This window comes from Corapipo altera, unplaced genomic scaffold (genome assembly GCF_003945725.1).
Source record: "Corapipo altera isolate COAL_440 unplaced genomic scaffold, ASM394572v1 190, whole genome shotgun sequence".
NCBI classification, from domain to species: domain Eukaryota; kingdom Metazoa; phylum Chordata; class Aves; order Passeriformes; family Pipridae; genus Corapipo; species Corapipo altera.
The window spans coordinates 139,792-167,104 of NW_020885006.1; the positions used below are offsets into that span (position 1 = coordinate 139,792).

At 51.4% G+C, this 27,313-nt stretch overlaps 1 long non-coding RNA gene across 1 annotated transcript in view; it reads right to left on the bottom strand.

The window, feature by feature from the left end:
• Positions 1-27,313, bottom strand: part of LOC113958792 — a 68,183-nt gene that overhangs the window by 27,758 nt on the left and 13,112 nt on the right. Inside the window, exon 2 of the long non-coding RNA XR_003531625.1 lies at positions 13,057-13,171. This is a non-coding gene — a long non-coding RNA (uncharacterized LOC113958792). The remainder of the gene's footprint in view (positions 1-13,056; positions 13,172-27,313) is intronic.

Genomic DNA, 27,313 nt, shown 5'->3' on the forward strand with positions numbered 1-27,313 from the left:
CTTCCCACCTGTTATCCCTGCAGTGCCTCCCACCTGTTATCCCTGCAAAGTCCATAAACGCTGTGAAATGAAGGAGCTGCGTTCCTGGGAACTTCAGGTGCCACTGATCAAATGAGTGTCTGACCCCATCCTGCAGAAATGATGAGCTATAAATGCAGATTGCAGGTGAGCTGTGTTTTAGGGGCAGGTCTGGGGGAGCAGCACAGTGTGTGCCCTGCTCACAGAGCGTGGGGCTGATTGGGATCCAAACCTCTGGTTTTGCTGGTTTTCTCTGGTTCAAATTCTAAATACAAGTGGTTCATTAAATGCTTTTTAAATTCATTTATGCAGCAACCACCTGACACCCGGGTAGTGCACTAGGAAGGCTGTATTTTATATGTATATGTAAGATTGGGAATTTTATTATAATTCTAGAGATCTGTAAATTTGCAAGCAAGAAGAAGCAGGCTCATAATTACAAAAGGGGTAGAATTGGTTATATATCGCTGAAATATCCACAGGGATCACTCCAACTGGGGGCTCAGTCCAACATTGGATTTGTCCCCTGGTCCATCAGCTCAGTGCCACTGGGCCACTGGCCAGTTCTCAGAACAAGCTGGTTCTCAGAAGTTGGCTTAATAAGTCAAAGAGACACCAATTTATCCAATCAAATCAGTGCTCAAATTTGGGAAATCTTATTTTCTTCTGTATCCCCAGCTTTGCACTGACATGGATTGTGTTGGTGTCAGTGAGAAGAATCAAGTCAAGCAGTCAGGGAAAGAATCATGGAATTCCAGACTGGTTTGGGTTGGAAGAGACCTCAAGACCCACCCAGTGCCACCCCTGCCATGAGCAGGGACACCTTCCACTGTCCCAGGCTGCTCCAACCTGGCCTTGGACACTTCCAGGGATCCAGGGGCAGCCACAGCTTCTCTGGGCAACCTGTGCCAGGGCCTCCCCACCCTCCCAGCCAGCAATTCCTTCCCAATATCCCATCTAGCCCTGCTCCTTCCAGTGCCTGACCACCCTTTCCAGGAAGAAATTCCTGAGGAAGAGGCTGCCCCAGCAGCCTCCTGGCTCCTGCAGCAGCAGGTGAGGGACAGACCAGTCTGTGGGTCTGCTCTGGTGGCACCTCGTGCTCAGCCAAGGGACAGCTGTGTGACTCTTGCAGCAATTCAAATCCAGGGATGATCAGAGAGACACAAAAAGCTTTGTAGTCGTGCTCGTGGTGTCCTCCCACACCCCCACAGGGCCTTTGATTAGTTATTGGGTTTGTTCCCTTATTCCCTCCAACTGCAGTGCACAGACAGGAATTCATTACGGGGTTTGGATTAATCTTAGAAACCACTGACAGAGAAAAGACTTTGAGGCCAGTTCCTAATGCGTCATCTCCAAACTGCCACTGAACTTCCAGATCCCCTTTGAGGGCACAAAGCATTTGAAAAAGTTTCCTGATGTGACACAAAACTTTCAGTGTCAGAGATCTTACAACAGACCCTGTTTGGCTGCTGATCCCGTGGAGAGATTTGAAAACATCAAGCAACAAGTCTGCCTGTTCGAGCCCGTGGCTTTTGTTGGATATTTCCCTGGCATGAGGTGGGAAATCATGGAGCCCCATTGTCCAGGAGATAAATGTGAAAACCTCCTGGAAAGCCTTCGGAGGTTTTAAGAGCAGATTCTGCCTCGGAGTTTCATGTTCCTCTCCAGATCTCGAGCAATGGCTCCTACTTTGAGGTTCTTTATCTTCCCTCATCCTTTCTTCTTAAAGGAGCAATTTTTTGCTCTTCCTCATGCTGGAATGAGCCTCCATGTGGGAATCTGAGAGCACAAAGGATCAAAGTGTCCAGCCCTGCAGAACTGACAGAAATGTCTGCAGGTTTCCAGCAGCACTGACACCACATCCCTGCCTTTCAGTGGCCCAGGATTGTCAGGGCACTGGGAAAGGCAGCCTTGGAATGACATCCTGGGCTCAGGCTCCATCCCTCTGGGCTCAACCTGGGCAGGACTGAGTTGTCCTGATGTGAAGTATCTGGAGCTGTGAACACCATCTGTGGAGCTGCTCAAGGTACTTCTGAGCAGCTGCTGGGAAGGAAAAACCAGACTCAGCTCTATCCAAAAGGGAAGTCTGAGAAGTCCATGTTTTTCCCAGAAGAAACAGTTTTCCCACGATCCATTGCCTGGATCAGATGTTGTGGTGGGAAGGTCCCACCAAGCCTGGGTGTCTGTGCATCCTCCTGGAGCACCACAGGACATGGATGCTGCTTCCCCAGGGGGGTTGTCCTCTTGTGAGCATTCCAGGTACACCATCAATCCACATGGAACAAGCCAGGCCACCAGGGGAGAGAGCCCAGCCCCAGAGAAAAGGGGGATCCAGCCCTTCCCACTCCCAACCTCCATTCCAGGCACACAAAGCAGAGCACAGCCCTAGGCTGGGTTAACACGGGTAGGAAGGGTGTTGGGATGGGAATCCCCAGGCCTGGATTCTTCTCTGGCAGCTTTGGGAAGTTCCCCAAGGAGGCTGAGTGAGAAACTCCTGGGGAGGTGCAGATCCCTGCCAGCAGCACCCTCTGAGGTGCCCACTGCTCCAGGGAAGGACAGGGATCAATCCAGCTCCCAGGGGCTTTCCTTGGCATCTCTCACTTCCAAAGTGCCATCCAAATCCAGGATTTCCCTTTTCTTTCCCTCAGGGATAATACACAGGGATGCTGGGTCTCCCTGACAGCTCTTCTGGCATCCAGGGAGAGCACGAGCTCGGGTCATTCAAGGTCCTGCCCCGTGGAATGAACATGGCAGGGGAAGGTTTCATCCCCTGCTGTTCACCAGGAACACTCAGCATCCAGGGAAAAGGAGAGACTTTGCTGGGTGAAGACAGGAAGGAAAAAAGCAGGGACTTGGGTTATAAAAGATCCATTTTCACATTCCCTCTCCAGCTGTCCCAGGGATGTTTCCCTGTGGAAGGCCCTGTCCCAGGGGAGCAGGGGCTCAGCAAAGTGCTTTTAGCACTTCCAGCAGTGCAAACCCCCCTGGGAAGGGAAGTGGTGGTGGGGGGAAGAACTGCTGTGCCACTAAGGTGAGCATTAAAAAATACAGCTTTTGCCCATGCAATATTTAGGACAGAACACATCCATATTTATACTCCAATCAAACAGAATGGGAAAGTTCTTCTGGTGTCAGCTTTTGGAAACCAAAACAAGCCCAGCCTGACAACTGCTCTTCCAGAAAGGAAATCAGAAGTCTGGGGAGGAACAAATGTTCAGAGCACAGAGTTTGGGAACCACTGCCCAAGGCGGGCTTGGAATGCCAGCAGGAATGACACTCAGCAAATCCAGAGAGCCCAGAGGCTTCCCAGCCCTGGAATGTCCCAGGCCAGGTTGGAGCAACCTGGGCTAGTGGAAGGTGTCCCTGCCCATGGCAGGGGTGGCACTGGATGGGCTTTAAGGTCCCTTCCAACCTCAACCATTCCATGATTCCATGATTTGTGGACACATCTGTAACTCTCTCAGGCTGTTTGGGATGCCTGGCCATGGTTTTGGGATGCCTGGCCATGGGTTTGGGGTGTCTGGCCATGGTTGTGGGGTGTCTGGCCATGTTTTTGGGATGCCTGGCCATGGGTTTGGGGTGTCTGGCCACGGTTTTGGGGTGTCTGGCCATCAGGTTCCAGCCACTGATGTCACAGAAACAGCCCCACGTGGAATAAGATTCTGCAATTTTACTCCCTGTGAGTAAACAAAATTACTTCTTCTTAAAAATCCAAAGGTAACCACAGTCCTTTCAAGCTGTGTGAAAGGGTGGGGAGTGGATCCCTGTTCCCAAGACATTAATCAAATCCTGGCTCAATTTAATGATGGCAGCAGCCATGTGCAGCCTTCAGAACATCCAAAGGGCTCCTGTTGGAGTTATTTGATCTCAGGCTTTTCGTTCAATGTTTTCAGAGACTCTGAAATGTCTGAGAAGCTTCATGTCCTGAATAGGGAAGGGATCACAGGACTAATATTACTATTTATTACTATTTTTCCCCCTCAAGCAAAGCTAAATTTCCTGTATGAAGACTCAGGGTGATGTGAGGGACATAAACACCCATGTTTAGTGTTTTGATCAGGCACAGAAGAAAGCAAATCATGAGCTCGTCTCTCTGAGCTGCCAAAGTCGGGGATGATGCTGGGAAATAACGAGGTGGGGGTTAGGAATGAAGTTTGTGTGAAGGTAAGGCAGCATTCCAGCATTCCAGCATCCCCCTCAGCACCACAAACAGGCCTTTGATGAAACTTTCAGGAAGGGTTTAATCTTTCTCTTTTATCTTCTCCCACACTCTCCTCTGCTTCCTCAGAGCAGCACTCACTGAGGAGCAGATGGTCCAGGAGGAGGGAGACCCCTCCTCAAGGTGAGAGGGTTCTCTGAGGGTTGTTGGAGGAGAGAGCCCAGTTGCAGGTGTTGGATATTCCCAGAGGGACCACGGGCCCTGGCCTGGCCCATGGACAGCAGGCACAAACAGCATCCTTGGGACAGAACTGGCTCAGCAGGAGCTCTGGGTCTGTCCATCCTCTGCTCCCTGGGAAGGGCTGAGTATTCCCTGAGAGGAAACTCCCTCTGCAATGGCAATGGTGGCACTGCCTGGTAGATGGAGGATGCTGCTTCCAGCCTTTCCCTGCTGGGGTTTATTCCTCATGGAGCTGTGCTGCCACAGGAGCACAGGCTCCTCTGGGCCCAGAAACCACCATCAGGAGGAGATCCCAGAGCACAGATGTTCCTGTTGTCACCTACTGGTGGCCTTCACTTCCATAAACCCCCTTCCTCTGGAGAGCCAACTTGGAGCATGTCCCTCTGCCCTGTGCCACAGCTGCACCTCCAGAATCTCCCTTTAATCCATATTTTCTGAAAAAATTGCCTTCTTGGCTCTCTGCCTCCCTCCAGGCACCTCGTGGAATCAGAGACTGGTTTGGGTGGGAAGGGACCATAAAGCCCACCCAGTGCCACCCCTGCCATGGGCAGGGACACCTTCCTCTATCCCAGGTTGCTCCAAGCCCCATCCAACCTGGCCTTGGACACTTCCAGGGATCCAGGGGCAGCCACAGCTTCTCTGGGCAACCTGGGCCAGGACCTCCCCATCCTCACAGGGAAGGATTTCCCAATATCCCACCTTGGACAAGGGATGGAGGACCAGGACAAGGGGAAATGGCTCCCCACTGCCAGAGGGCAGGGTTAGGTGGGATATTGGGAAGGAATTCCTCCCTGGGAGGGTGGGGAGGCCCTGGCCCAGGTTGCCCAGAGAAGCTGTGGCTGCCCCTGGATCCCTGGAAGTGTCCAAGGCCAGGTTGGACGGGGCTTGGAGCAGCCTGGGAGCAGTGGAAGGTGTCCCTGCCACGTCCAGACAGAAAACAGCTTTCCCTGAGGAACAGAACAGGCACTGGAGTCTTTCTTCAGGTAAGAAACAGAGGGAGCAGCTTCCAGAGCAGATAATTCCAGCAGTGCAATGAAACCATTCCAAGGGGTGTCTGAGCAGGGCTGAGTTGTGCTGGGAAGGGTCAGGAGTGGGGCAGGGCGATGGACTCCAACACACACACTGCACTGATCTCAGCTGCCCATCCCCAGCAGAGCCCAGAGATGTTCCCAGCCCTGTCCTGGGAGCTGCACTGGGGGATTCCCTGGAGGATCCGGCTGGAGAGGTCAAGGACAAACTGCCCTCCCCCTTCACTGAGCTGCCTTGTTCACATCAACCCACAGCAGCCACAGCTGGGAAGGGGAACAGCTGGAAACTCAGAACAGAAGCTGTCTCTGTTTGGAATCACTGCCTGTTTGTGCTACAAGAGTATAACATCTTTTTTCTTTATTGTTCTCCAGACACACTGTGGTCTCATTGAAAGACTCAGCAAAGTGTGATATCACCCATGTGGAAAGTAGGAAAAAAAAGGTGTGAATTCCTTTACTGGTCTGAAAACTGCTGGATGTCTCTTCAACAGTTATTCTGGATTTGCTGGTGCAGGATCCCCTATGCCCCATTCCCAGGTGTGAGTAATGAAATTAAATTAGAATTAATTGCAGACAGTCTATTCCCTGTCAGAGCAAAATGGTTGGGAAATACATGGCAGGGACACCTCTTCCTGCAGTAACAACTGCAGCGTGCAAAGGGAAGGATGAGGTTGGACTTACACACCAAAAACTGGAATGAATTTCCCTGGACACTCCCCTTCCATGTTCCTTTCTGTGCTCCCTGTTGTACCACAATGCCCAGAACCCAGCACAGCAACGTGGGCAGGAAAATCTGGGGGGAGGCCACATTCCTGTGGTTTTGGACACTTCCAGGGATGGGCACTCCACCACCTCCCTGGGCACCCCCTTCCAATGCCTGACAACCCTTTCTGTGAAGACATTTTCCCAAATATCTGACCTAAGCCTGCCCTGGATCGACCTGGGGCCATCAGTGTTTGTCCCTCTCACATCCAAGGCACTTCATTGATAATATCAGTTATTGGTGTTGCTGTGATCATCCTCTCATTACTGCAGGATTTCTTAATGGAGCTTCCTACAGAGCAAATCCCACCTTCCCTCTGGATGCCAACCAGCTCCAAAGGGAACAGTTAAACAGGTTTGTGCAGATTGATGCAAACACTGAACCAAACTCATCCCCAGAGCCATGACTTGGCCTTTGCCCAGAGGAGCTGTGGCTGCCCCTGGATCCCTGGAAGTGTCCCAGGCCAGGCTGGAGCAACTTGGGCTGGTGGAAGGTGTTCCTGCCCCTGGTAGGGGTGGAATGGGATGAGCTTTAATGTCCCTTCCAACCCAAACCATTCCGGGATTCTGGGAGTCTGTACACAGGCTGGCTCTTTGGGAATTGAGGAAATCATGGAATCTTCACAGAACCCCAGAGTGATTTGGGTTGGAAGGGACCTGAAAGCCCATGAAGATCCACTCCCACCCCCTGCCAGGGGCAGGACACCTCCCAGGGGACTCAGATATTCCCTCAACAAATCCCTGTTTGTCACCTAAATTTATGGATATGTGAGACAGTGGGGAAAGTGTTTCTGGGCTTCCACAGCTCGTACAGAAACACTATTTTGTTATTCATTAAATGTCTAAATAAATAATGCACTGCTGTGCTGCTCGGGAGCCTTTTTTTTTCCTCCCCTCATAATTTGGATATGAAAAGTTGAAAAATTAAAAAGTTTTGCAGCCTAACTGGATGTTTAATCCTCTCTGCAAGCCTGGGTAAGGGTTTCATACCTGCAGGCCCTGGTGCATAATTACCATGCCCTGCTCCCTTCGTGGGGTTGCTCTCCAAGAAGGTTCTGGATGGCATCAGAAAACACCTTCCCTAATTTTAGTATGCAAAGTTCTAATTACAGTATGAATTTTTTATTTCTTAATTCTTTACCGTTTTTACTCACCCTCCGGGTACTGCAGTGTAATTAATTCTGCTTTACTTTTTTTGTAATAGATTTATGTGTATTATCATATATATTGAATTTTCAGCTCTGTAGCTTTTTTTCATTTTTATTGCTTCCCACGCTGACAGTGTTCACTTCATTAAAAACATGTAATCCCTGAGCTGTGATCAAGACATAATTGCACTTTTTTTGTGTTATAATAACATGCATGGGTTTTCCTATTTTATTGCTGAACCCCTGTTATGCTTCTACGACTTAGAGCAACCTCCCAACCTGCAAGGAGGTTCCAGGCTGGAATTAAGGCTTTGGGGGAACTGTGGGCTCAGTTTCCATGCAGTGAAATGTCCTACTCACAGAAAACAATAAAATAGTGCTTTTTGCCCTCTTAATTCCTTTGCACCATTCATGGAGTCCTGGAATGGTTTGGTGGGAAGGGACCTCAAAGCCCACCCAGTGCCACCCCCTGCCCTGGGCAGGGACACCTTCCACTGGCCCAGGTTGCTCCAGAATCATTCAACTCCCAGAAAAACCTACAGATGAAATCAGGGTTTTTACAGGACCTGGTTCAAATCTGGCCATTTGTTGTTTATTCTTGCTAGAATTTGATTTAATTCTGGCTCCTCTGAGCCTGAATTATATAATACCATCATTGAACTCCTCGTGCAGTTCTGTGTAGCTCTGATATAATTCTTTATATCTAGATAATTCTTTAATTCTAACACATATCACTCACACAACTATGCAAATTCTTGTCTCCACCATAAGCAGCCCAAAAATCTCACAAACTTGTGCAAACCCCAGGACAGGTAATTGATGAATTAAAACTGAGTGTTTGCCAGTGGCTGGCAGGATGGTGGGACAGGGAACAGGAGCTGAAGAGGGAGCAATCCATAAGCTGTGCCTGGCAGAGCAGGCACACCCTGTTTCCCAGCAGGATCCGTGTGGGATGGAGGCCAGCAGGGTGATGGAGAGCTCCACTCACACACAGTGGCAGTGCCACGGCCCCCAAACCACACTCACATCCCTGGAATTGCTCTGGATCAGCGGGAACAGGAGCCTCCCCTCAGGAAATAATGAGCTCTGCACCTGACACGGAGAGATGGGGATGGGTTTGGGAGGGATTGGACTCTTAATCAGCCCATTGTGTTTCCTTCTTGCTCCTCAATTAAAGAAGGAAGTGGCTACAAGATGAAGACACTTTTACAATAAAGGCAGATTCATGGTATCCCATACAGATCACAGAGGGATCCATAAAAATAGGAGACTTCCTGAGGCTCACAGAGAGCAGGCGCAGCCAATTCCTGCTCCCAGAGGGATGATAAGGAGGGAATCCTTCAGCAGCACTGGCCAAGTGTGGACAAGTACAGAAACAGGGAGGGAATTGGGAACAATTCCTTCCTGGAAGGGGCTGTCCAGCCCTGGCACAGCAGCCCAGGGCAGGGGTGATTCCCATCCCTAGAGGGATTTCAAAGCCCTGTGGATGTGGCACTTGGGGACAAGAGGCAGTGGTGGCCTTGGCAGAGCTGGGGCTGGTTGGACTCCATGGTCTCAGAGGGCTTTTCCAGCCTCAGTGATTCCATGATCAGACTCATCCCTTTGTACAAGGTGAGCAGGGAAGCCTTGCAGAACAGAAGGGTTTGTCTTCCTGATAAGAAACCCCCAAACTCTTTGTGCCTTCCCTGAGCCCACCCTGAGCCCTCAGAGCTCCCTGTGCCCCTCCCAGCATGAGCCACGGGGGAGCTGCTCTGAGCCCACCCCCCAAAGGGAGCTGGAGATCCTGGTCCAACCCCCCCTGCCTGTCCACCTCCAACAGGAGCACCAGGAAACAGATGGGAAAGTTCCTGCTGGTTCCCAAATCCTTTCACACTTCCTACATCACAGACACAACCTCAGTTGCCCAGAGGAGCTGTGGCTGCCCCTGGATCCCTGGAAGTGTCCAAGGCTGGGTTGGATGGGGCTTGGAGCAGCCTGGGAGAGTGGAAGGCAGTGACCAAAGGACATGGGGGGAGGTTCCAGGTGCCTCTTCCTTGGATCAGGGAATTCCAGAAGGAGGATATTCCATTTCCTTCAGGTGTGTGAGTCTGGCTGGGAAAGGGCAGGTGGAGGCTGTGCTGGTGAGGGAGCACCTCGGTGGCAGGGAAGGACATGGGCTCTAATTCTGGATGGAAGAGCATTTTTGTCCTTTCTTTCCTGGTACAAGTGCTCATGCTCTGAAAGCCCAGACACCTGCAACACCATCTATCAGATGTGAGATTTGCTGCTTTGGTTATTCCATAGGATCCCAGAATGGGTTGGGTTGGAAGGGACCTTAAAGCCCTGTTCTGGGCAGGGACACCTTTCACTAGCCCAGGTTGCTCCAAGCCCCATCCAACCTGGCCTTGAACTCTTCAGTGTTTAACTTTGGGAACAGAGCCCATGGATTTGCCCAACAAACCTGGATGACATCCCCCAACAGACCCACAGGGCAGCCCAGGAAGGAATCCAGGGAGCCACTGCCACAGTGCCTGGGAAGCAGCACTTGCTGGCGCTCTGGGATCAGGCACAGGTCCTGCAAGGCTGCCATAAGTGATAAATCTGCACCTTCCAGTGGGAAAGATGAGCCACTGGCAACCCTTAGGAATCTAAACGTCCTCCCAGGAGCCAGGGCTGTGCACTATTCCCAGGAATAACCCCAGCAGCACCAAGGTCTGTGGAGCGTTTCAATGGCCCAGAGATAATGAAGAATTTGTTCAGGGAACAAAACTGGAAACGTAAAAATCACAGCAGCTGAACCAATTATTCCAAAACCTGCCTCATTTATTTCATGGTGGTGGAGATTTGCAGAAAATTATCATAAGATGCAACTCCAGTAGCTTATGTTGAGCTGGGGAACCCAAGGAAAAGCCTGGCTGTGGGTCTGGGGGAGTTGCTGTGGACAGGAGCCCTTGGCACTTCCACTCCTGACTCCTGGGTGAGACAACTCTGGATGATGCTTTGCCCACTTTTTGGCCCTGAAAAACCACCTTAGGTGGATTGCCAGCAGGAATTGTGCCCAGTGTGTACCCAGTCTGCAGGTTTCCTTTCCCATCTCTCTGGGCTGGGCTGCTCCTCTGTCACCAAACTCCTCCTGGTTAAAGCCTTGGATAGTAACTCACTCCCTTTTGAGGCAGATCCAACCAAAGGAATCCTTTTCCAGAGGGTATTTTATCCCTCTGGCACATTTCTAGGCGGGTAACACAGGACTACAGACAGACCTAGCACCAAATTCCCAAAATCTAATCCCATTCAGTGACACATGCAGTGCCCTCGGATTTCACAACAGCCCCTCTTTTAACCATGACAGGAACAACACCTGGATTTTAACTGCCAGGGATCCCAAAGATTCCTGTTTCTGTGTATTTTCTGACGAGCAGAGTGTGCACAGTTCTGCTGGAGGTGGCTGTTCTCTTTAAAAAGGGAACCTGCTGCTCCAGCTCCGTGGAACTCAGCCCTGCCTCCTGCACCTGCCACAGTCCGTGGATCAAACACAACCCCACCTCCAGCCTGGAGAGAGGCAACAAAGATGTGGGAATGAAATCCAGAGGGTGACAAAGATGTGGGAATGAAATCCAGAGGGTGACAAAGATGTGGGAATGAAATCCAGAGGGTGACTCAAAATACAAACGAGTCTCACACAGGGCTCTCTCCCCAGCAGTGTCTGCCATCCACATGCGCCAGACTTTCCCCTTGTTTTTTTCCAAAATACCATTTTCAAACACTCTGTGAAGGAGGACAGACCCTCAAACTGCTGCTTTGGCATGAAATCCCAGAATGCCTGAGGCTGGAAAAGCCCTCCCAGCCCATGGAGTGCCCCCTGTGCCCGATGCCCAGTCCTGGGGAGGGCAGAGAACCCACCCCACAGAGCTCACCCAGCACATCCCAGCAGTGCTCTCCCTGCCTCTCTGGAGAGGGGCAGTTATTCCCAGGCACTTCCTGGGATTCTCTGCTCCCTCCCCCCCCCACAGCAGAGTAGGAGCCAATGAAAGCTGAACAATGTGGGCAAAGTTCTCTGGGGTTCTGCTTTGATGCCAAAGCACCGAATCCAAGGACTGAGCTGATGTGGCTGTGGCTCCTGAAAGGGCAGGATGGGAGGGAATTAATAATCCCTCCTGCTGTTCCCAGCACTTCAGGAGGTTATTCCCAGCAAGACAGCACAAGGGTTTGAATTTGCTTCCAAAAAATCTTCATCTGTCAAATTCCCCAGAAAGTCGTGTTAAGAAGAAAAACTTCCCAGGAAAGCAAGTGAAACCTTTTTAGTGCTGAGACAGAATATATGTATTTTTCAATCAAAAAGCCCTGAAACAGTGACAGAGCCACCAGGGTCAGAATAAAGCTGGTGTTTCTCCATTAAAGTGAGCAATGATTCCTCTTTGATGTCTCTAAAGACACATGGTTAGTCAGGATTGGATCTTCCCCAAGAATCCTTTGCCATGAATGTTTTAAACCAGTCACTGAAACCACAGGTAGAAGCCACAACTAAACCTCTGGATGTGGGGACTGGAGGTGCAAAACACCAAGGCCACATGTATTAGGATTAATTCATGTCACAGACCACGAAAAGAGCACCAGCTGCAGAGCTGGTTTTGTGGGAACTCACGGGAGAACAAGAGAGAGGCATTTTCAGGACAAGGGGACATTGATTTCCCCAGGACAGATTCTTTCCCTTCCTTTGAAGGATCTCCCCCCAGCAGCAGATTCATGGGGTAACTCTTTGGTGTCTCCACCTCATCAGCCAAAGGAACCTAAAAACCTGTTGAAGCTGTAACCACAGATCATGGAATCCCAGGATGGTTTGGGCTGGGAGGGACCTTAAAGCCCAGTTCCACCCACAGAGGACAAAGCAAACATTGAGGTGTGAGGTACTCCAAGCCTCTGTCCAGTGCCCTCCAGGCTCAGCACCAGCCCTGGAGGTTGTTTTGGCCTCCAGTGGGGTTTCATGAGCATTCCCAGAGTGCCAGGAGTGTGAACCAGCCAGTGCTGGTGGAAAAACCCAGTCCCTGACAGCAAATCTGCTGCCTGCACAAGTCAGGTAGAGCCAGAATCCCAGGAGGAAGCAGCACAGCTGAGGTGCACAGGAATGGGGAGGGAAGGAGCTTCCTGGCACCATGGAAACCCTCCAATAAAGTAAACTCCAGGGTGGTGAAGGGACACTTCACTGTGCCATTGAGCTTGTGGAAATAACTCTTGTGGCTGTGCTTGTGTCTGGAATGGTGTGAACACCAGGAACACTCCAATCCCACACAATTCCTCACTGTAACTCATCAGCATCTCCAGCCTGGGCTATCAAAGGCTTTTGGGGGGTTGACTTCAATGGTTTGAGACTGTTACAGAGCACCTGAAAAGCCTCTCAAGCAACACTGGCTTTGGAAACACAGAACTAAATGAAACAAGATCTCAAGCCCAACAGCTGAACTCCTGTGTCCCACACAGCGAGTCGTGGAAAAAGGAGGAGCCACCAGAGGAAGGAGGACCTTGTAGAGGAGGTTTTAGGATATTCCACAACCCCTCTGAGGGTCCTGCACCCCAGGCAAAGCAGGGCAAGGCAGCTGCTGGGTGCTGGAGGGGACTCCCAGTTCCAAGGATGTCAGATGAGGACTCTTGGTACCTCCAGCCCTTCCATATTTGAATTTAGTTAAAGAAGAAGGATTTCAGTTCTGGTTAGAGAAACACCCCTTACCTGTTCAGGTGTGAAAAATCAGGGAGCTGACTCCATGGCATTCCTCTGCAGAGCAAGGCCAAGCCATCCACAGCAAAGGGACTTTTCTGTTGGGCTGTGACCACTGGAGCAGCACCTGGGAAGGATCAACAGAGTCCCAGGTCAGTTTACACTGAATAAACTCCACATACAATAACACTCAGTAGTAACACTCAATCATATAATAATATTATAATATAAAATACAATAATGTAGTAATAACAACAATCAATAAACTCCACATTTCACATCTGAGAACAGTTTTATTGTTCTCTTTTTCCATTCTCTTTCCTGCTCAGAGGCCACAATGGAAATGTTTAAGGAGAGTAATAACTTCCCTACACACCTCTTGTCATACAAGAAGCTTATTTGAAACAGAAACTCTTACATTACATTCTAAAGGCAAATATGAACCAAACAACAATTACTTGGTGCTGCTGATGCCATCTCCTATAACCTTCTCTCCTGACTCTACAAGAGGCATTTTCTCTGCCTGACAATGACATTCCCAGTGCTCCAGGTCAGCACAGACTCTCTCCTGGTGCAGGTGCCTTCACCAGCCAGACCCAGTGCTGACCAGTGTTAGATCACCCTCCAGACACACCAAACCCAGCCTTCCTCAGCAGCTGCCCAGCAAACAACCCCAGGGGTCACAAGTTCAGGATCCTGCAGAGGGCTCAGGGCTCTCCTGGCACACACAGCTCCAACTGGAGCTGGCTGTCAACCCCAGTCTCAGTTCCCAGCCTCTCCCCAGGCCCTCTGCTGTGTTACCCTGCACTGTCACTCCCAGATACATCAGCCATGAATAAAAGATGCTGCAGCCAAGGTCAGGGGTGGGGGCAGGTTGGAGCTGGAGCAGTCCCACATCACTTGGCAGCACTTGACCTCCAAATCCCAGATCTCACCCCAGATCATCCATTCCACCCACGGGCTGAGCTCTGCAGGAAGGAAGCTCTGTTTGCACCTCTGGGAGCACGAAGGAACTCTAAAAGCTGCCCTCATTACCCAGGAAAGCCCAGTGGTTAATTAATCACCCCTGAGGGCAGGGGCAGTGTGTGGGGCAGGACCCGCTGGGGGCTCTGCAGCAACCCCGAGGTGGGAAATGCAGCACTTGGGGGACACTCTCATGGGGCTGGGGGGGGTTTCTTCTTTAAGATGTCCAAGCTGTGCTCAGGACTGTAAAACTTCATCTTGGTTTGGGGAAATTATTCAGAAATGAATGGATTGCCCAGAGAAGCTGTGGCTGCCCCTGGATCCCTGGGAGTGTCCAAGGCCAGGTTGGAGCAGCCTGGGCTGGTGGAAGGTGTCCCTGCCCATGGCAGGGGTGGCACTGGGTGGGCTTTGAGGTCCCTCCCAACCCAAACCCTCCTGGGAACTGCTGAAACAAGAGGTGTCCAAGTGACCTGGGGGTCATTCCTTGGGATCTGTGCCTCTCTGATGCACTGACTGAGCTGTCAGGACAACTGCACCAAAGAAGAGAAAAAAGGAGCTGCTGAAGCTTTAGCTGTAACTTTGCACCCAACAACGAGCCACCTTTGCCTGGGACCTGCTGCAGGACTCTTTTTTTTCTCTCCATGTATTTCCCTGGCAGATGAATTCCAAGAGAGGGAAGGCAGGAGAGTTTCCCAAGCGTGATCCTCCACTGATGATTTTGAATTCTGTTTAAGTCAAGCCACCCCAGGCAGCACCAGGAGGTACCTCCTCCAGCAGTGCAGTCAGTTTTCTTAGGAAGCTCCTGATAGCCAAGGGAAAAGTATAAATTCTACCCTGTTTTCATAGAGTCATAGAATTCCACAATGGTTTAGGGTGGAAGGGACCTTAAAGATCATTTCATTCCAACCCCCTGCCCTGGGGGTGATTTGTTTAAGCTCAAGGAAAGATCTTCAGAGTTTTCTCTCATCCAGCTGTAATTATAACAGGAGTTTTAACTCCGTCCAATGAAATGATTGAAAGGTGCAGAGAGGGGTTATGAAACAGAGCTTCTCCTGTTTCCCTTCTGAACCCTCAAGAATTTATGGATATTTGGAAGTTTAGGATGTCACAGGAAGGTGTTTGTCAGGGGTTGCTTTTAAAAGTGGGATCAAACCAAACCAATAAAATCCCCGAGTCACAGAAGCTGAGCAGGATGGAGGGATTCTGAGAGAGCCCAGCACCTCTGCCCAGCCTCCAATCAGAAGGAGCAACGAGTGACTGACAGTCAAGAGGGGGAAAAGTCTCCCTGCATCCTGATTCCGTGTCTCCTTTGCTGACTCCGGGGCTGTCAGTCCCTCCCAGCCCTGTTCAGCAGGAAGGAGGTTCTGTCTCCTCTGTTTGCTGCTCCTTCCACACGAGCTATTTAAATGTTCTCATCTTGTACTCCACAGAAATGTATGATAAACCTCCCAATTACCTCCCACCCCGTGAAATGTCAAACCAATCAAAGGGCTGAAGGGGGAAATTAAAGCCTATTTTCAGAAGAGCAGCTCGCTGATGTGTCACTGACCTTCAAGAGAAGAGCAGGGGAGCACAACTTCTGCAGTGCTGGGTTCCAGCCCTCAAGAGGAATTCAGGAATGTGGGATCTCAGATAATGTCATCAGATTTAATCGAGGGATTATCTAAAACTGGTGGGTTCTGGGCTCAGCATCAGCTCAGAGACCTTGATGAGCTGCAAGATCATTTTGTGTGGGAGGAGCAGAGACCAGACTGGGTCCAGACTGGAAATCCATCTGCTTCCTCATCTCCTGACAAAGAGAGGCCATGTGAGGCTTGAGAGATTATCCAGGAGGGACCTGAAAGCTCATCCCACTCCACCCCAGCCATGGGCAGGGACACCTTCCACCAGCCCAGGTTGCTCCAACCTGGCCTTGGACACTTCCAGGGATCCAGGGGCAGCCACAGCTTCTCTGGGAACTTGTGCCAGGGCCTCCCCACCCTCCCAGGGAGGAATAAACTCCACAGCAGCAGAACAAGGAGCTCTTTAGAGCTAATTTAGCCACTGGTATCCTGGGGCTCTGAGGAACATCCCAGTGTGATGGAGCCCTGGAGAGCTCTGGATTGTACCTGTCACAGCCATCCCTCCTGCCCAAGCCCTGCAGGAAGTTTGACACAGTGACAGGGGTTTTAATCCCCAGGGATTTGCTGGGACACAGGAAGCACTGGAACAGCTCCTGTGGAGAAGGGGATTATTTCCCAAATCTCTCCTGCCCTTCAGTTCAGTCTTTTCCTTGAGATAAAAAAAAAAATAACAACCCAACAAAATCAGTCAGCCTTCTTCCTTGAAGAAACCCTTCAGTTTTGGAAGTTTCTGATCCCTCTCTGAGGTGACACAGTTGGCTCCCCCCTCACTGCCTGCCTGGGCAGTATTTATCTAATTGGGAGAATACTGGTAATGATTATGGCACCAAAATACATCTGTGATAATTACTGACCTTCTACCACTCTTGGAATTAAAGTTTTATGCTTTATTTTCTTCTAAATCAAGTAATTGATCCTCACATGAACTGGAATTATCCCAAACACACAGACTAATTGAATAGTTAACCGAGTGTTCAATAAACTCCACGCCTCAGGATCACACCCCTTAATTAGATTTTGCACGAGGAGCTGGAAATGGAGCTGCCTGGTTTCACTTCCCATCTCACTTCCCCCTCCGAGCACAGTGACAAACTAACCAAGGGCTGAGCAGATTTCTTGACATTTTTCACAAAATGGAGCTGCTGGAACAGCTGGAAGGGTCTGACATGTTTCTAAGTGCTCCTCAATCAGCTTTCCTGCAGCCAGAGTCTCCCCGAGCCCAGACTTTGGGACACCCAGCCCAGCAAAGCACTTAAACCACTGCTCAGCCCGGCTTAAGCTGTTCCAAGAGCTCTGCTGAACCCCAGCTTCCCATATTTGCACCCTCAGCAACTGCAGGGGGTTTGTTTCACAGAATCCCAGGATGGCTGGGGTTGGGAGACACCTTAAAGCCCATCCAGTCCCACCCCAAGGACTTTAAGGTGCCTTCCTACCCAAACTAGCCTGTAATTCCAAGGAAAATAATGCCAGGGATGGGCTGCAAGAGGTCACCTCATCCAGCCCCCCAAGGCAGCTGCACCAGAGGTGAGTCTGTCCCCAGCCAGGCTGCCCCAACCCACTCCTGGCAGCCTGTGAGGCTCCAGGGCTCTGGGCACCCTCCTCCTCTTTCCACTTCTGGACCCTCATCCCAAACTCCAGCAGAACTGAGAGTCCTGACAACACGTGGAACGTTTTAAAATAGAGCCTTCCAAAAAAAGCAACACACCAGAAGGGGCACTAAGTCACCAGCCCAGTTTGTTCCAGTGCCATTTACCCAGTGGGTGGGTTATTTCCAGGGAAAGCTTCCAACAGTCAGGCCCTGCAACCACTTAAAACTTTCTATTGGCAAAGGCAATCGACCTGTCAGCCCTGAGCCCCAGGTATTTAACAGCATTAACCACCCCATTATCCACTCCCTCACTTAGCATGGTTGCCGGGGTATCCACCTTTGTTGTGCTTGTGCTTCCAGCTCCATTAAGTGCTGCAGGAATCACTGTGCCTGAGACGATGGAAAATACCAGGCTCCGAGGGCAGAGGCAAAAGGAACCTGGATTATATTTAACTCACTTACAGATTTGTCATTTAAGCTGCTGAGGCCATTAATCTGCAGCCCTGATATGCCCATCATGTTAATTTTGGGTTCGTTTAAGCTCCGTGGACACAAAAGAAGCGATTCCCAGCCTCTCCTTCCCGCTGTCACACGGATGCAGGGCAGAGCCGGGGCTGGGAGGATGAGAGAGCAGCACCTCTCAACTCTGCTGCAATTTAACAGGGGGATAATTAAACTCACTCTCGTGGCATTAACTGGCTCCACGTGACAGAATAAACTCTGAAAGGAGCTTTGCTTTTGAACAAAATAATTGTGAAAGCTTCACATGGGCTCTGAGAGCAGAACAGGCACGTCTGAGCTGATCCCTCCCACGGCATCCGCGGGGATGGGGCAGCCACAGCTTCTCTGGGCAACCTGTGCCAGGGCCTCCCCACCCTCCCAGACAGCAATTCCTTCCCACTATTCCATCTCTCCCTGCCCTCTGGCAGTGGGAAGCCATTCCTGCTTTTCCTGTCCCTCCATCCCTTGTCCCCAGTCCCTCTCCAGCTCTCCTGGAGCCCCTTTAGACCCTGCAAGGGGCTCTCAGCTCTCCCTGGAGCCTTCTCTTCCCCAGGGGAACCCCCCCAGCTCTCCCAGCCTTTCCTCCTTAATTCCAGGCCATGGAATCACCCTACAATTCAGCTCTCTCTCACTGGAGGCTGCAAACACCCATCAGAGTGAAGTGCCAGGAGCTTTTATTGAAATGAATCCTGTGATCACATGAAACCTTCTGTCCCTGTCAGGATCATTTTTTAATTACATTTAAAATCAGGTAATTGCCCACTTCTGTTGTTTGGGTTCTCTGGGGGCCACTCACAACAACAACAGTGATTATCCAACCTGGGGGTTCCATATGCAGCATTCCAGGCTGAGCCACAGAGGGGCACATTACACATCAAAATCCAGGGAGAGATTGGCACTCCTTTGCCAATTTGACATCCTAAAGTGACTGTCTGGAAAGTTTTAAAGGCAGAACGGGACGTGTGTGTTATGGTGGTGGAATAAAAGCTGATGCAGGTTGTTAGATGGGGGAGGAAAAGGCAGTCAGGGAGAAACACATGGATCATAATCCCAGGCAAGAGACAGACCAGGCACAGGAAAAGCCCTCCCAGCCCATGGATCCCCCCTGTGCCCGATGCCCACCTTGTCCCCCAGCCCAGAGCACTGAGTGCCACGGCCAGGCCTTCCTGGGACACCTCCAGGGCTGGGCACTCCAAACCTCCCTGGGCAGCCCCTGACAAGGCCTCACCACCCTTTCCAGGGAGAAATTCCTCCTCCTGTCCCACCTGAGCCTCCCCTGGCCCAGCTGGAGGCCGTTCCCTCTCCTCCTGTCCCTTGTTCCCTGGGAGCAGAGCCCGACCCCCCCGGCTCCCCCCTCCTGTCAGGGGGTTGCAGAGCCAGAAGGTCCCCCCTGAGCCTCCTTTGCTCCAGGCTGAGCCCCCCCAGCTCCCTCAGCTGCTCCTGCTGCTCCAGCCCCTTCCCAGCTCCATCCCCTTCCCTGCACACGCTCCAGCCCCTCCATGCCTTGGCCCTCAGGAGATCCTTCTATTTTACCAGTGTTATCCCAGGAAACTCGGCCCTCACATGCGGAAGAGAATCTGAAAATCAAGTGCTGGGCTCTGAAATGGGAGATGTCCCCTGGTCCCTGACACCTGCCCTGCTCCACTCACTGAATTCCAGGGCTTTCCATGGAGAGCTCCATGCAGATGGAATCGGGCTGAGTGAAGAACCTCTGAGATATTTAGGGAAGCAATTCCTCCTGCTACTAATCCTGCCAACACTGAGTTCAGATAGAAACCAAAACCCAGCAGTTTTTATTGGAAGGGATTTAGTGCCTGTGTTTAAATGTTTAAACAAGGGAAAAGAAAAACCCAAACCCTGGCTCATGGTGGGAGCAGGGGATCCGTGCTGGGATTGTAGCTCAGGGCATTTTCAGGGAATAAAAGGAATTATCCCCTCCACAGTTCTCCAGGTGGGCTTTGCTACAGCATCACTGTGTCCAGGGAGAACAGGAACGAGCTGTGCCTGTTCCAGAGAACAGTTAAACAGGAGAGCTCGCCCTGCTTTAGAGCAGTGCAGACAATGAGGATCAGAACAGCACTGTGGCAGAATTCCTGCCCTCAGAACTGGCTGGCAGGCAGCAGGAGGGAGATCCTCACATCCCTAAAATCCTGGAGACCAGCAGGGAATGTGATGACTCTAAATGTGCTCATAGATTAAAGAAGCACAAGGGGGAAACAGAGCAAGGCAGTGGAAACACCAGAACTAAGGGAATTTTACAGGTGCTCAGCCTGCTGGGGGGGCTTCGTGCCACAAGAAATGTAACTTTTTGTGTGTGTGCTTTTAGGCTTTCAGGGGGTTTAAGCCTTCCTTTGGCATTACCTCTGTTTGAAACCTAACCCAGCTGCAGCACTGCCTGCACACACACTGGAAATGCTGCCGAGTCAGGATTTATCACCTCACTCCCAAATCCTCCCCTCTGCTTCAGCCCAGCCCCAGAGCTGCTACAGAACCATGGAATGGGTCAGGCTGGAAGGATCCACAGTGTCCCATCTGCTGCCACCTCCCTGCTCCAGCAGGGCCACCCCAGAGCACATGGATTGTGGCCAGAGGGCTCTGGAATATCCCCAGGGAGGATATTCCCCCCTCTCTGGACAACCTGTTAAATCCTTGTAGTCCACGAGTTAAAGACACAACCAAGGGAGCAGAACATGTGACCTGGGAGGAGAAATGGTATTTCTTCAACTCCAGACGTGCAAGTGGCCCATCAAAACTCAACTATGGAAATGAAACTTTACCCTGCCAAAGGCTGGGATTATTTTGTAATGAACTTAAGGACTCCAGCACAGGGAGGACATGGAGCTGCTGGAGAGAGGCCAGGGAAGCACCAAGATGATCAGAGGATGGAGCAGCTCTGCTGGGAGGAAAGGTGGGAGAGCTGGGATTGTTCAGCCTGGAGAGGAGAAGCTTTGGGGTGACCTGATTGTGGCCTTTCAGGACCTGAAGGGGCTACAGGAAACATGGGGAGAGACTGTGGACAAGGGATGGAGGGACAGGACACAGGGAATGGCTTCCCACTGCCAGAGGGCAGGGAGAGATGGGATATTGGGAAGGGATTCCTGGCTGGGAGGGTGGGGAGGCCCTGGCACAGGTTTCCCAGAGAAGCTGTGGCTGCCCCTGGATCCCTGGAAGTGTCCAAGGCCAGGTTGGAGCAACCTGGGCTGGTGGAAGGTGTCCCTGCCCATGGCAGGGGTGGCACTGGATGGGCTTTGAGGTCCCTCCCAACCCAAAACATTCTGAGATTTGATGACATTTTTTGCTGTCTGGGCTCCTGGAATCAGCCCTGCAAGGACCCAGCAGTCCATCCATGCAGGGTGGTCCCACCTGGCTCCTCTCTGGGCTGGCAGGGAGGGGGTGATGGAGCCCAGGGGTCCCTGTGGGACAGGGGGGTGTTCAGTGCCCGGGGAGCCCCTGCTTGGGGCTGGCACAGCCCCTGCACCCACTGTAGGGTTTGCTTTAAAAATCAATTGAGAGATAAATTTCACTGCAGAGCTGCTCCCCCTGATTGCTGCTTGCAGAAAAACATAAATAATTAATTGCATTAGAGAAATGTCACTCAGCCCCAGTTTTGCTTCACCTGAAGTGAAAAATGACCACTTGAAAGACAGAAAAATTGTCAGGCACTAAATCTTTACCGAGTGCTGCTGTCTGTTCCTCTGCTTTCACAGAACCACTGCCATGTAAGCAGGGAATTCTCTTTGGAGACTCTCAGCCATCCTGATTTATCCATGGGGGGAGGATGTTATCCCAGCCTGACCCTGCAAGAGAAGGAGGATGGCACCAAGTCCCTCATGGAATCAACAGCAAAGATGTCCTGGAAGACCCAGAGATCTTTGCCAAGGCTGAGCCCCTCCAGAACAACTTCATTTTTAAAGGACACATAAAACCTTTCTGTTTGTGGCACAGAGAGAGCACCGAGCCACGAGGGGACACGGGAGGTTTGGGGGGGTAAGGCAGGATCTCATCCCTATCTCCAAGGGGGAAGATTCTTTAGGATCATCCTAGACCAGCACTGGTGGGATCAAGCAGATCTTCTCCCAGCCCTTCTCAGCAGAAGGACACAAGAAGAAATGTTCCCAGTGCTGGAGAGTCAAGTTGCAGCTTCCCCTTTGCCAGACCCTGCTTTGCTGTGTCACCCCTGGGGAGGGACACACTGACAGGGTTTCCTGCCCCAGCAAAACAACAGAAAACGGAGTTTTACACAGAGTTTGCAGATTTCAACTCAAAGAAGGCTGGATACAAAATGAGTCTGTTACTCTGATGCTCCAAGAGCCTCTTGTCTCACTGGAGCAGCAGTGGGAGGGTTTTCAAAGGGAAGAGCTCAGGGATGGACTGACTGTTGCAGTTCATTTTTGGGCTGGAGGAAGAGCTGGCAAACTTGAAAGAGGATAATTCTGAGTAATGATTCTGAGTGAGCAAGAGACACCACAAGTGCCAAGGATCTGCCCCCACCTGTAAACACGGGGTGGCTTCAGCTACAGCCTCTGAGGTCATTTATTCCCATCACCTCTCCAGAGATATCCCAGGGGGGAATCATTATTGTACAACAGGAATAAAAACCAGTATTAAACTGCAGGAAAAGGCTCCTTACCCTCACCAATACACTTCAGAAAAGTGCTTTTAACTGGAGACAGATTCAAATGGGAATCTTTATTCATCTGTCCATTTTCAAAGCAACTCGTGACTTCACTCTGTGGAAAAACCACCCCCTTCCAAATGCTTGAGGACAACAGGAACAAGCAGCAGTTGCCTCTGCTGCCCTTGTGCCTTAAACCAGGTTCAGCTCAGGGTGATATTTAACCCAGGATGGCATCACCCCTTGTGTGACCCTGATAAATGGGGCTCCTCCTCTGTTCAATCTGCACAGGAATTAAAACCTCCAGAATATCTGCACTGCCACAAATAAATTACAGGTCTGCTTGAATGAGTCTGAAATGTCCCTCTGACAAATGCTGGAGGAATAAATAAGCCCTGGAGCTTTGCAGGGAGATGAACAGCCCCGTTCTCACCATCGTAACTCACGGGTTTCAATCCCAGCAGGGCCCCGTCCTGCCCAAAGGGGTGCCAGGACTGTCTTAAGCAAGCCTGGCTCAGCTGGGTGCCAGGGGAGCAGGATGTACCCCAGGGGGTCTGGATGTGATTTACAGATCCCAGAGGAGCATCCTTGGGCAGTTCCCCTCGTGCCAAAGCCTCTGGGTGTCAGCTCAGGGGGCGGAGCAGCACGATGGATCGCACAGCCTGGCATCAGAGCCCAACACCCACCTTGGGCATGGGGGACTGAGCCATCCCAGTGAGCCCCTGGCATTCTACAGGGCACCTTTCCTGGGAAACACACCTCAGAACAGGGAACACTCTGTCTTCATCTCCCTCCCTGCACCACGAGACAGAAACAAAAGCGGACACAGCAACTCCCTTCCAGCCTCCTCTGGGTTTGGGGAAGGACAAATTGCCCAGATGGATCCGTATTTTATGGCACAAGAAGAAGCAAGGCAGGGCACCTACTGGGATAGTGCTGGGTTTCCCCTGTGCTGGCTGGAGCAGGAACAAGGGTTGACTCCAGGGACTGCAGACCCTCAGTAACACACAGGAGTCATCCCGACTATGAGGGCTGGGGGGGATCTAAGAATGATTTCTGGCATAAACCAGCAATTCCATCATCACTTTCCCTGTCCTGGGTATCCAGCCAGTCCTTTCTCTCTCTTCCATCTCTGAACAGCTTCTGAGCAGCCAAACCCAACCTTTAGTGTCCGTGAGGAACCAGTCCACAGCGTGCTAACAAAGCAAGGCTCCCCTTCCACAGCAAATAACATCAGATTTCATATTTCACTGGCAATAAAAGCAATTTCCCTGAAGGGCTGATTTTCACCAAACCTGGTACTTATGGCATTTGGTAACTCAGTTGCCTTTTATTTCTGGTTTTGAGACATCAAGTGGCAAAAGGGGAAATAAAAATGGCAGGAAAGAAAAACTCTTCCGAGGACGTAACAGTCCATTAAGCAAAATTTTAAACCAGCCTGTCTCTGGCTCTCTGTGGCTCAAATGCAATCCTGCTCCTGCCCTCCAGGCTGTTATTAACGCTGGTGTAATGAGTAACTAAAATAAAACTCAAGTGAATAAATATGCTCAAAGGCATTTCGTTATTTCTGCAATTAGAGACAAACTGCCACGGGAGAGCTGAAAGCTTTGGGGAAATCACATCCAAGGAAACACTTGCCATGACTGCAGTAATCCTTGGGCTGCTCTTGGTGTGAGGCTCCCAGTCCTCCCAGTGCTGTCCCTGTCCCTCCTGGGTGCCCAGGGTTTGTTCCAGAGCAGAGCCCACTGTGTGAGTTGAGCCCTCCCTGCCCACAGGGCACCGTGCCCAGCACTGCAGGTAACGATCACATTAACTCAGTAATTATTTATCCCAGCAAAACTCCAAGGGGATTTATTCTTGGAAGAGACACGGCAGAAAAAAGGGAAAGGAACAGGCAGGCAGGGTTTAAAATCCCTCATGTTCCCTGTGCCTGGCTAACAGGCTTTGGGAAAGCACCAGACAGTAAATGTCATTTATTCTGACTTTAATAATCCTTCTGAGGCTCTTTGGCCTGACATTTCCGAGCGAGCCAGGGAAACACAGACGGAACAAAGCAGAGGTAGGAAGCCAGAACGTCCCAGTGAGAGAGCAGTTATCCATGACCAGGGACAGCTGAGTGTGCCTCTGCATATCCCTGCAGCTGCTATTATTTGGCTGTTCCCTGAACAGCCGGGGTGAGGAGAAGCACCCCAGGCATGGCAGGCACAGCAGGGACCAACCCGGGGCGGTCTGTGAGCAGCCTGGGCAAACAGACTGAGAATTCCAGGGAATTGTGACAAGTGGCAAAAGGATTTGAACAAAAAAATACTTCAATTTATGACCAAGAAGAGCCCAGTATTCCATGGAGCAGGGCACGCTGCAGAAGGACAGGCTGGGGAGAAAATGGGAGAGCAGGAGCTCCTCAGAGAGGGGCTGGGCTTACAAGGGATTGCAAGGGAATTCCAATGGTAGCAATTCCCAGTCTTTAGGGAAAAGGGGAAATGGGCCCTGGGCTCATGGGTGGCTTTAACCACCTCAGTGCTGACAGATGGGCATTGTCATAGAACAGAATCCCAGAGTGGACTGGGTTGGAAGGGACCTTAAAGACCCTCCTTTTCCACTGCCATGGGCAGGGACACCTCCCACCAGCCCAGGTTGCTCCAAACCTTGTTCAACCTGGCCTTGGACACTTCCAGGGATTCAGGGGCAGCCACAGCTTCTCTGGGCAAACTGGGCCAGGGCCTCCCCGTGGCTGATGCGAGTGCTGCGGGGCATTCCCAGCAGGCATTAAAGACATTTCAGATGCCAGGGATGGATGGGCTGAGCAGGGGAGGTGCTGTGGGACCTGCTGCTCACCCAAGGAGGACGGTTGCTGGGTGCCACAGCCTTGGACACAGTGACCAGGAGAGAATGTGGAGCTCAAGGGACCCAGAGGACAAGCAATATAAACAGTGCAAATACAACTGTGGGCTTCGGAAGGACATCACTGCAGGCCCTTCATGGACCTCACTGGCAGCATCTGCTGAAGATACATCCCTAGGGGGGCGAAGGGGTCCAGGAGAGCTGGGTAATGGCCAAGGACAGGCCCCTCAAAGAGGAGAATGGCTCATTCCAGTGCTCTGATCACACAAGTCCATGGGGCTCTCTTGGGCTGCAGCAGTTCCAGCAGCTGGACACTCACAACTTGGACACACACGAGTCCATGGGGCTCTCTTGGGCTGCAGCAGCTCCACACAAGTGTTCCTCAACCACTGAGGGCTGTGTCCAGCTTTGGGTCCCTTGCACACGAAGGACAAATGTGCTCCAAGTTTACTTTTAGCTCTCTTTGTTCTTTGTCTGTCTGTCCTGCAGGCTGACACTGAACCCAGGGACAGACTTCTCCAGAAATCCTGTGGCTGGATCTCTCCCTAAATCAAGGCAACTGAGAAGAACCAATGTTTTTAACACACCTCCTTCAGTCTGTACCCACTGAGGACGATCCCATGGCTACAGATGAAAACCATGGACTGGGTTTTCCACTTTGGACACATCTCCTGAGCAAGAAAAGAAACTCCTTTATATTTTAATATTGAAACTCCTCAAGAACCCCTGTTTCCAGGTAAACTCTGCCAGGATGTTTGGCAGCATCAAAAAGACCTTCAAATAGACTATTTAGCAAATAGCCTTGTCTGTGAGAGCTGAGAGACTCGGCAACGCTCCGTAATTTATGTCCTGCTTTTCTTAGGGGAGGTGATAAATCAAAGCAGGGATTTTACCTGGAGATACAGAGAGAGAAGGTGCTCTCTGCTCTGCACCTTCATTATTTGTGTGCAGCTTCAAAGCACAGAGCTGGCTGAGAGCTCCGAGAGGGACAGATAATGATGCTCCGTAATCAGCAGCGTAATCAGGAGATGGCTGTGTTACATTGCTCTCCTGGAATATTAATGGAGTGAGGACACTGCAGACTGATGTGAAACCAGGGTTTAAAATCCTTCCAAATGGCTCCCTAGTCCGTTCCTCCTGCTGCTGTGCTGCTCTGCTCTCAGGGCTGAGGGGAGGGGTGGGAGGAAGGCATTCTGGTGAGGAGCAGTGCAGGCTGCATCTCCTGCTCCCCAGAGCCACAGCACAGACAAAAACCACTGTGTGCTAAAAACCAGCGTGGGTTTGGCCTCTGGGACTGAGCCTGCACTCACTCAGGCTTCAGGCTGCCCTGAAAGATGTCCCCAAGTGCAACATCCACAAGGCTTTGAAATCCCTCTGGGGTGGGCACTCCAAACCTCCCTGGGCAGCCCCTGCCAAGGCCTCACCACACTTTCCAGGGAGAAATTCCTCCTCTTGTCCCACCTGAGCCTCCCCTGGCCCAGCTGGAGGCCGTTCCCTCTCCTCCTGTCCCTTGTTCCCTGGCAGCAGAGCCTGACCCCCCCCCGGCTCCCCCCTCCTGTCAGGGGGTTGCAGAGCCAGAAGGTCCCCCCTGAGCCTCCTTTGCTCCAGGCTGAGCCCCCCCAGCTCCCTCAGCTGCTCCTGCTGCTCCAGAGGAGGGTGATTTGGGGATAAATTTCCAGTCACTGTTTCTGCTGGGAAGCACATACATGGAAAGAATTCTTGGCTGGGAGGGTGGGGAGGCCCTGGCCCAGGTTGCCCAGAGAAGCTGTGGCTGCCCCTGGATCCCTGGAAGTGTCCAAGGCCAGGTTGGAGCACCCTGGGCTGGTGGAAGGTGTCCCTGCCCATGGCAGGGGTGGCACTGGATGGGTTTTGAGGTCTCTTCCAACCCAAACCATTCTGGGAGTTTATGAATTCCAACCCCTGCCATAGACTTCAAGGCATGAGGTGAAACGAATGGAGCAGAGCATCCATCAGAACCCACCACGCTGCACTTTGGACACCCAGCCAAGGAGAACACCCACGGCCTGGGCTGATCCTAAATCCCAGTTCTTTGCAGGATGAACACTGGAACATTCCCTCCCCAGGCAGAAAAGGCTGGGAAGTCAATTCAGCAGGAGGTCTATTCCATGGCTGGGAAGT